We start from the raw sequence: 9,428 nt of genomic DNA, 5'->3' as shown, positions 1-9,428 counted from the left end.
ACCTCTTAGATTGTATCGTTTCCGTAAATTGGAAAAATCCAGTCGAACAATGATCTTTGGCCACGAAGATTTCCTTGTGGAATTCCAAGGGCCTGCCACTTGCTCAGAAAACGATACTTCCCCTCATCATCGAGGTTGCAAACCTCTCTCAATTCGAGTTGAGAATGTGTGAAGATATACTACAGAAATGATCCTGTGAAGTTTAATCTTCGTTATTTTTTTTTTAAGCAGGGGGCATCCATTTACAGATCAACCTTTTCCAAAGGAATAGGTGTGAATGTCCTGACTCATCAAGAGCGAGAATCCTCACTAGATCTAACCTCCTGCTTCTAAGGTTTTCATTTATCCCTAGATCGGATTAATTTCTACACACACTCTAAAGTGCTGGGATCCTCGTCATTCATTTTAAAATTTGACAGTTTCGTTTTAAATGGTAAGGAATTAATAGTAATTTTTATCAATCGGTGCCATCTATGAATGATTGTTTGAAACAAGTGGTAGTAATAATATTTATTGAATTAGAATTAGTCATTTTTCTGATGGTTATTACAAGTGTATTATTGCATTTCTGGAAAATGTTAATGTGTATCGTTATTGAAAAAAATCAATTTATTGAAAACTACCAAACGTAAGAAGAATTAAATCAAGCAAAAATATTTTTGGAAATTCAAAAGTAAATGTTGTAATATAACAAGTGAATTTAATAAAGGTGTTAAACATATTCAATTAACGAAGTTTGATTGAGTATCTACTTAGTTTTGATAATTTATTATCTTTTTTCTTTTCAGTTCTTGAGTATTTTTGTTTTTTTTGATAAGGTTTTGTATATAATTTGGAAATGAAATATATCTAGCTTTCTATCCGTTGGAATGCGAAATTAGTTTTATTTAGGGGGGTTTCAGATATGACATAAAAGTTTTAATACAATATCAACTTTCAATAAATCAGAATAATATAAATTACTCGATAACGTTGAGGTTTGGTACATTTCCACAATTATACATATCAAGTTAAACGAATCAAGCGTTGATATAGGATTAACATATAACATAAACTAAGCACAAACATTTGTTATTGACTTATATGAAAGAGCAACCTCTCAGAATGTATCGTTTCCATAAACTGGAAAATCCAGTCGAACGATCATCGTTGGCCACGAAGATTTCCTTGTGGAAGTCCAAGGGCCTGTCTCACGCTCAGGAAACGATACTTCGCCTCATCGTCGAGGTTGCAAACCACTCTCAATTTGAGTTGAGAATGTGTGAAGATATACTACAGAAATGATCCTGTGAAGTATGATCTTGACTTTTCATTCGAAATTTGACCGCTCCGTTACAAATGGTATGGAAGTAACCAGTACTTTATAGCAATCAGCACCATCTATGAATGATTGTTTGAAACAAGTGGTAGTAATAATATTCATTGAATTGGAAATAGTCATTTTGTTAGTACTTATTCGCGCTGTTTTATTGCATTTCTTGCAAGCGAAAATGTTATTTTGAAATGAATTTAAAATATTCAAATCATTGAAAACAACCATTAATAAGGAAAATTGAAACCATCTAAAATATACAAATTTTTTGTGAAACTGGGAAGTTAATATGGAAATATTACAAATAAATTGAATGAAGGTGTTAAATTGCGAGAATTTAAAAATTAGTGGAGCGTTAGAGTTCATGTATGATTATTAAAGGTGACTATATTGACAAATAAATTCGAGTTTTCAAGGAAAATATTTTTTCCCCTTGTTAAGTATGAAAAATTAATTCAGCTGAGTTATTAATGAAAACAAAGTAGGAATCATTTGATGAAAGATGCCCAAATGTTTATTGAGTTTGAGAATAAGAATATATAAATGTGTTTGTTGCTTTCCACTGATAGTATCTTTGTCTGCGCACGCATTTTGAATTTAAATGATAACTACAAGAATAATTGTGTGGGCATGATGTGTGATTTTGACCTCTATGGAAGTTGAAATGCTAGACAATTATTATAGTCCCATTGTGTATCAAAAATTCAAGTACCTACTCGGTTAAATCGACGAAACTCGCTTTTCGAGAGAAATTGAATGCTAAAATGAATAAACATTGAAAAAAATTGTATAATGAAGAGAAAGTTAATTTTTCATGGCTTTATGAATTATATATCCAATTTCCGTATTCAAATAAAACCCGAAACGAAAGCTGTGTAGCTCAAAAAAAATTCAAATCGACGAGAGACAGAAATGAAAAAAAAATACAGTGCAAAGCTAAAATAATCCTATTATTCTTTAAAGAGAGAATCAAGAACATACAAATCAACCAAAATGATAATGAAGTAAATAGAAACAAATAAAACATAGAAATTTAAATTGTTTGACACTTGGTGCTCAACATCACTAAGAAATTTTTATTCCGAATGTGAAGCATATTAGAATTAAAATAGTATATACTTGAGAACATACCTCAGATACATTCTGATTACCTTTTTGATTGGTGTCGGCATCTACTTGATAAAAATCCATTGAGCACTAATTAATTGATAACACACCTATGTCTGTCTACGTTTATTTCTACTAATTATGCATGGAAAAGACCCGTTAAGTTACAGTGTAACAGATTCAGAGATTTTCGAACAACTAGTTAAAATTTGGGTAGTTTACTAGTTTTAGTTTGGGTTTGCACAAAATTCAAGTGAAGGTAGTTCAATATTTCGAAACCAGAGTACAAACGGTTCCTTTATTACATTTGGAAAAACCAAGCGCAATAAACTAAACAGATGTGAATTGGATGTTGGGTACAAAACCGTTTTTATATTGCTTTCGAAAAAATCTACTGAGCCCTTAGCTACCTGGCTCAATAACAACGCAACAGAGATGGATGGATATATTGGATAATTCTCGGAATCCTTCAAATTAGTCCTTGAACCTTCTATTAAGTTCAACTTCATACCTCTTTCTTTTTATGAAATATTTTGAAAAACGAATCATAATTTTTGATCGATCGATAAACTCGTCGATTTTTTTTGGAATATACAGGGTGTTTTACGAATAAGGATACATGCTTTCAGTTCCGATGCAGGACATTTTGGTAATACCAAAACAGTGTTTGAAATATGTCCTTCGTGCAAGATATACAGGCTGTCTCATGTATTTTATCGGAAACTTTCAATCAGTATTACTCTTGAATGCCTTCATAGATTTCCATGAAAATTTCAGGAAATGAGTTTTGTATAATGTCCAACATTCGTTTTTAGTGACTTGTCAATAACGGAGGTCCGGAATGAGAAAATATTATTTTTCATGTTACATGTTATAAAATACCCTGTGCATATGATTTTCATTGACAGTTTTTAAAGTTCATTTTTGAAAAATTGCAGTGACTTTCGGAAAACCTCTGGAGTGATCCAAAATTTTGCAGAAGATTTGAAAGCTATTCGGGAATTCAATTAAAAATATATTATACAATTATATCAAACGGTTTTCAAGATATGATCTTTAGATTAAACCATTATAACCTCCATTATAACCATGAAATTTTTCGTCAAAATGTAAGATAGATAAATTATCACCAGAAGGGTATTTTGTAATCAGAATTTCTTGGATATTATGAGTATAATGAAAATTGGGCATAACTATTTAACAAAACACTATTTAAATACAAGACACACTATGAAAATTTCAAGAAATGAGGCATCTAAAATCACCTCATAAGGATTGAGTCCTGTAAGACAACACGTTGTACGTTATATTTTGAAGCAAGATCCAAGCATTATATTGTAATAAAAATTTGATCGATATTCTAAATGGAAGTATGTTTTATTCACGTTTACTTTCAGAAAAAAAAATTTTGACGACATTGTTCACTCATATCTATAATGTGAGAAAAAGAGGTTTGATAACGTTTGTACCAAATAACTAGAAATAATTTTTTTTATTACCAAGTCGATTGTTCTTTCCTTATACTGGGTGTTCCTGAATAGGAGTTACGAATGAAAATGCGAGATTCCTTGGGTAATTTTCAAAATAAAATGGCCCATAAATATTAGCCCGCAAACGCTTTGTTTTCGAGATACATAGTGTTTCTTGTAGTCTTACTTTTTTGTGATGCTTGGTGAATAAGTATAAAAACTTTTAAATAATTTATTTATCACGGCTACCTCACTGGATCTTCATAATGATTTGGATTTTCCTGAGAATTACTATAGAAAGTTGTTTGAAATTTTTTTCTTGGAATCGATTGCAAATACGACAAAACTACAACAAACCAAAAAGTGTAATACTGAACCAGAGTTTTTTTTTTATTTTTCTGAACTACCAGTGGTTCACAAAAAAAAAAAAAAATTTCGAGGAAGCGGGCACCCTTCCAGAAAAGAATTCACCTTGTAGATCTGCATTCAAAATCACATGATGAAAACTTTAAATTGGAATATCTATGCCAATTCAAGTTGAATATCTTGTGGAGGGAAGGTGCTAAAAAGAAAAACTTGAACTTTAACACCTGTATCTCAAAAACAAAGCGTTTACCGACTCATGTTATAGGACTTTTTTCTTGAAATGAAATTTGTCATTTTCATTTGTACCTCCAATTTAGGAACATCCTGTAGATATAGTCAGTTCAAAACTGATGTTTTCACAAATAAATTGCAATTTAAATGAAACACAATAAATCGTACAACACAGCCCAAACAATTTTTCGATGCGAATTACTCAGTTTAGTTTTTTGATAACTACAGTATTGGAATTTTGTGACGAGAATGATACAAAAATCCGAAAACAACGGGTAAGTGTATACCGATGACGAATGCAAAAATCATAGATGGCAAAACCAGAAGGACGTCGACAAACCAAATAGATAAAGGAAAATAATAAACCTCGGACATAGACGTGCTCGTAGCGCAATAAAGGTGATCATTTTGCAAGTGATAATAAACTCATAAACCGTAAAAGGGTCCGATTTTTGTGCTGCCGTGTCGATTTTGAAGATAAATGAAAAGAATATTGGCTCATTTTATGGAAGAATTTTCGTTCTTTGTCTTTGAGTGAATTCTGAAAATTTATATTTTGGCAATCTTGGGGGGTGGGGGGGTTTCTTGTTAATTACCCCAGTACTCCCCTATTTCTACGCTCTTTGACATATCATATACTTAACAACTAACAGACAACTGTTTCTCTAATGAATCGTTCTCACAGTAATAATTGAAATAACGTGCAAAATTTTCACAATATGCTCGAATTAATATTGCATGACATGCGGCAAACTTTTCATTCTTGTGGAGTCCGGAGGAAACAATCGGGAAGCCAGAATGAGGTGAATGTAGCCACAAAAGAACCGCGGACTCGAACACGGATACATAAATTACACATAATGTCTGGCCGTTCTGAAAAAGTCCTATCACATACAATTAAAACCTGAAATACGTAAAACACGTACCGGTGTTCAAGTACCTACTTCATTTGAAATATTCCCCAGATATAAATCAAGTCTGTGGGCGCAGCCGCTTTTGAAGATTTAATTTAATTGTGGACAATATGTATGTAAAACGTGGAATGAGAAAATTAGGCGACTTGGCATGTGTATAACTTTCATGCCTGCAGTTTAAGGAGCCTTTTGGTTTATTATTTCCGATAATCTAATGAAAAGAGAAGAATAAATCTTACTGCACCTTGAATTTTTAATTCAATTGAAAATTAAAATTGAAATTCATTGAAATTTCAGGTAATTTTCTCCTGCAACGGCTTTGAACGCTTATTATTGAAAATAATAAACGAGAAACCATCCGTTAATATCAAAATTTCAGGGAATTTTGTTCTCGAACGATACTTATTCTTGAAAATGATAAACGAAAGACATCTATTTCAATTGAAATTTCAGGAAAATTTTCCTCGAACCACATTGAACGCTTCTTATTGAAAATAATATATGAAAACCATCCATTTATATTAAAATTTCAGAGAATTTTTCTCCGAACGTCCTTGAACGCTCATTATTGAAAATAATAAACAAAAACCATCCCTTTATATTGAAATTTCAGGGAATTTTTTCCTCGAACGACTCTGAACGCTTTTTATGGCATGTGTATAGCTTTCATGCTTTGAGTTAAGGGAGCATTTTGCTTTATTATTTCCGATAATTAAACAAAAAGATCCTACTGCGCCTAGAATTTTTAAATCAATTTTGTTAGTGATGACCAAACTTTCGTCTGGCTCTCATCTCATTGAAATTTCAGGGAATTTTCTCCTGCAACGTCTTTGAACGCTTATTATTGAAAATAATAAACTGAAACCATCCGTTTTTATTGAAATTTTAGGGAATTTTTTTCCCGAACGACTTGGGATTCTTATTCTTGAAAATGATAAACGAAAAACATCTATTTAATTGAAATTCCAGGAAAATTTCCCTCGAACGACTTTGAACGCTTATTATTGAAAATAATATACGAAAACCATTCATTCATATTAAAATTTCAGCGAATTTTTCTCCGAACGTCCTTGAACGCTTATTATTGAAAATAATGAACAAAAACCATCCATTCATATTGAAATTTCCGGGAATTTTCTCCTCGAACGACTTTGAACGCTTATAATGGCATGTGTATAGCTTTCATGCTATTCAATTTCGTTAGTGATGACCAAACTTTCGTCTGGCTCTCATCTCATTGAAATTTCAGGGAACTTTTTTCCCGAACGTCTTTGAACGCTTATTATTGAAAATAATGAATGAATATCATCTGTTTTTATTGAAATTTTAGAGAATTTTTTCCTACAACAACTTTGATCGCTTATTATCGAAACTAATAAAAGAAAAGCATCTATTTTCATTGAAATTTCTCGGAATTTTTTCCTTGAAAGACTTTGAACGGTGATTATTGAGAATACTGAACTAAAATCATGTATCTACATTGAAATATCAAGGACTTTTCTCCTCGAACGTGAATTTTTGAACTGATCGCTGAATCGGTAAAGACCCCTCTTGAAATTTCATAAAGAGGAAATTGTGCTACAAACGTAGCCGGCAATTTGGCTGATATCGTTTTTCATCGTTAATGGCATACCTTCCTTACTACACTGGAATAAACATCCATTGGTTTACCTTAAAATATACTGTTTTATTAATATTGTTAAAAAACCTTTATTGAGTTTGAGGGAGTAGATTTGAAATAATGAGTTTATAAATGAGTTTAAATGACCGATTTTATCATTTCAAGGTGCGAAAATGATACGAAAGTCGAAACATACCGTATAATCCAGCGAGAACTAATACAAGCGAGGTATAGCTCCTTCCCACTTTGACATTTTCCAACTAATCTACCCCATTCCCTTAATATCTGTTATTCGACTTTATCCAACATCTGCAATCGCCTCTTTCTATATTATATTGCAGCTCGACTGGAACAGAGGCCAAGATTCCTAATAAGTAAACTTTCCTGGCGTTTCTCATTTACTTTAATCTCTTCTGTTGTTTGGAATTTCTGAGTACCAACTTCGTTAAAACTAATTGTATTTCGGAGATTATAATTCTGTTTTCGAGAGACCATCCTGTTAGGAAAACTACGTTCGATAACCCAAGTTCTGGCTTCGTCAAGTGGTAGTTAACTTCGTATTTCCACCATGCCCTTGATTAATTGTTTTGTTCGGGAGAAACTGGAAATATGTTCTCCAGATCTGCGCGTTCTCAATGCTCCAGAAGATGTGAAGTGGAAATCACTATAAGTTTTACACTATTTCCTTTTCAAACGCTGAAAATGAAGTGAGGAAAAATTCAAATTTCGATGTAAAAGATTTCAAATAATATTCAGATGCAAAATTCGAAATAGAAATAAAATTTCCAAAACTATGAGAGTTAGGCAGTTTGAAGTATTATACAGGGTGTTTCCAAATTACGTGAACCTATCACCCATTTGCTGTTGATTGAGCCACATTTATTGATAACAGAAATTCAACGAGATATTTTAGTTTTTGTGTTTTTTGAAAAACTTCTCACTTTTCTTCATTATTCGTCAATTTTTTCTACGTCGAATAAGGTTGATTTAAATTTTGTATTATTTTCATTAGAGAAGGATAAAATTGGTATGAAAAAAGCAAAACTATGCTGTATTAGTTGTTGAATAAGAATTAGTATGATTTGAAAGTTGGTATATGAAGAAAAGAATCGTAAATTCCTAATATAAATTTCAGCAGATTTTCATTTGAACGGGAAAAGAAGTGAAGAAAAGAAAGTAATGAATTAAATATTATTTCATTGCAATTAAACTCAAAATTTCAGTAGAAAATATATTCATGAGTTACATTTGAAATGACCTCCACAATTCCTTATACAAGCACGTGCCCTCTTTCTTATTTCTTCAATTGTTACTTTCCGCCTGAAATTTACTTTCAATCTTCTCGCTGCTTCGTCTACTCTAAAGGTGTTAGGTCCGGACTTCTCGTTGGCCACGAAAATAATCCAAAATTATAATCAAATTTAGTCAACATAGAAAATTATTGATGAAAAACGAAGTAAGGTTCTTTTAAAAATCACGAGAACTCAAATATCACTAAATATGGCTCAAACGACATCAAAAGAGCCATACTAACAAGTCCTCCAAGGTTCACGTCTAATTTGGAAACACCCTGTATATTTTATTTTATCATATCGAAATGAAACCCTAATAAAATTAATGAAATTCAAACTCCGGAATTATTGAAGGTAGTACACTGCGCAAAAAAATTAACGCACATTATGGAAATCTCAAATTTATTCTACAACTGAAGGTGTTCGCAATGATAATTATTTTTATCAGAATTATGCATGCATATGTTATCCACTTTCGACGTTTCTCTTCAATACAGATGTTTTTTCCCAGAAGGAATAAAAAAAGATGAGATTATCAGATTTTGAATGTATTGGCTCCATTCTGAAATCAGTTGTTCTCGATCAATTCTAGTGATCAATAGTTTTTCTTTCGTTTGATTTTCTACACTCGATCGCTATGCAACGCGAAACACGCAATTTGACCCAAGAGGAATGTGAAAGATATGCTCAGTGCAATTTCCTGAATACTACTGGTTTCGGGGGAGGATCGATTATGGTATCGGGTGGAATATCTTTGACTGCTCGCAGAGACCTAGTGGTCGTTGATAATGGAGCTATGAATGCTGATAGGTATATAAGGAACATTCTTGAAGAGCATGTAGTGCCATTTGCCCCATACATTGGTGAAAATTTCATTTTTATGGACGATAATGCCAGACCCCATCGTGCGCGCATCGTTCAGGAGTACCTTGAAGAGGTTGAAGTCTCTCGAATGGAATGGCCAGCAAGAAGTCCAGATCTCAATCCGATTGAGCAGGTTTGGGACAACCTCTATAGAAGGCTAAGAAGTTCAGAAAATCATCCAGCTACTCTTAATGACTTAGGAATCCAACTCAGAGAAATCTGGGAAGGATTAGATCAGAACATTTTAAGATC

General features: G+C 32.4%; 2 non-coding genes across 2 annotated transcripts; both read right to left on the bottom strand.

The window, feature by feature from the left end:
• LOC123674303 lies at positions 1-210 on the bottom strand. Its single transcript, XR_006746647.1, has one exon. It is a non-coding gene; the product is annotated as a small nucleolar RNA U3 (small nucleolar RNA).
• Positions 211-1,094: 884 nt separating this feature from the next.
• On the bottom strand, positions 1,095-1,303 carry LOC123674286. Its single transcript, XR_006746631.1, has one exon. It is a non-coding gene; the product is annotated as a small nucleolar RNA U3 (small nucleolar RNA).
• Positions 1,304-9,428: the final 8,125 nt, after the last annotated feature.

This window comes from Harmonia axyridis, chromosome 2 (genome assembly GCF_914767665.1).
Source record: "Harmonia axyridis chromosome 2, icHarAxyr1.1, whole genome shotgun sequence".
Classification (NCBI taxonomy): Eukaryota; Metazoa; Arthropoda; class Insecta; order Coleoptera; family Coccinellidae; genus Harmonia; species Harmonia axyridis.
The sequence above is the reverse complement of the archived record's forward strand: the minus strand, read 5'-3'. Positions and strand labels throughout refer to the sequence as shown.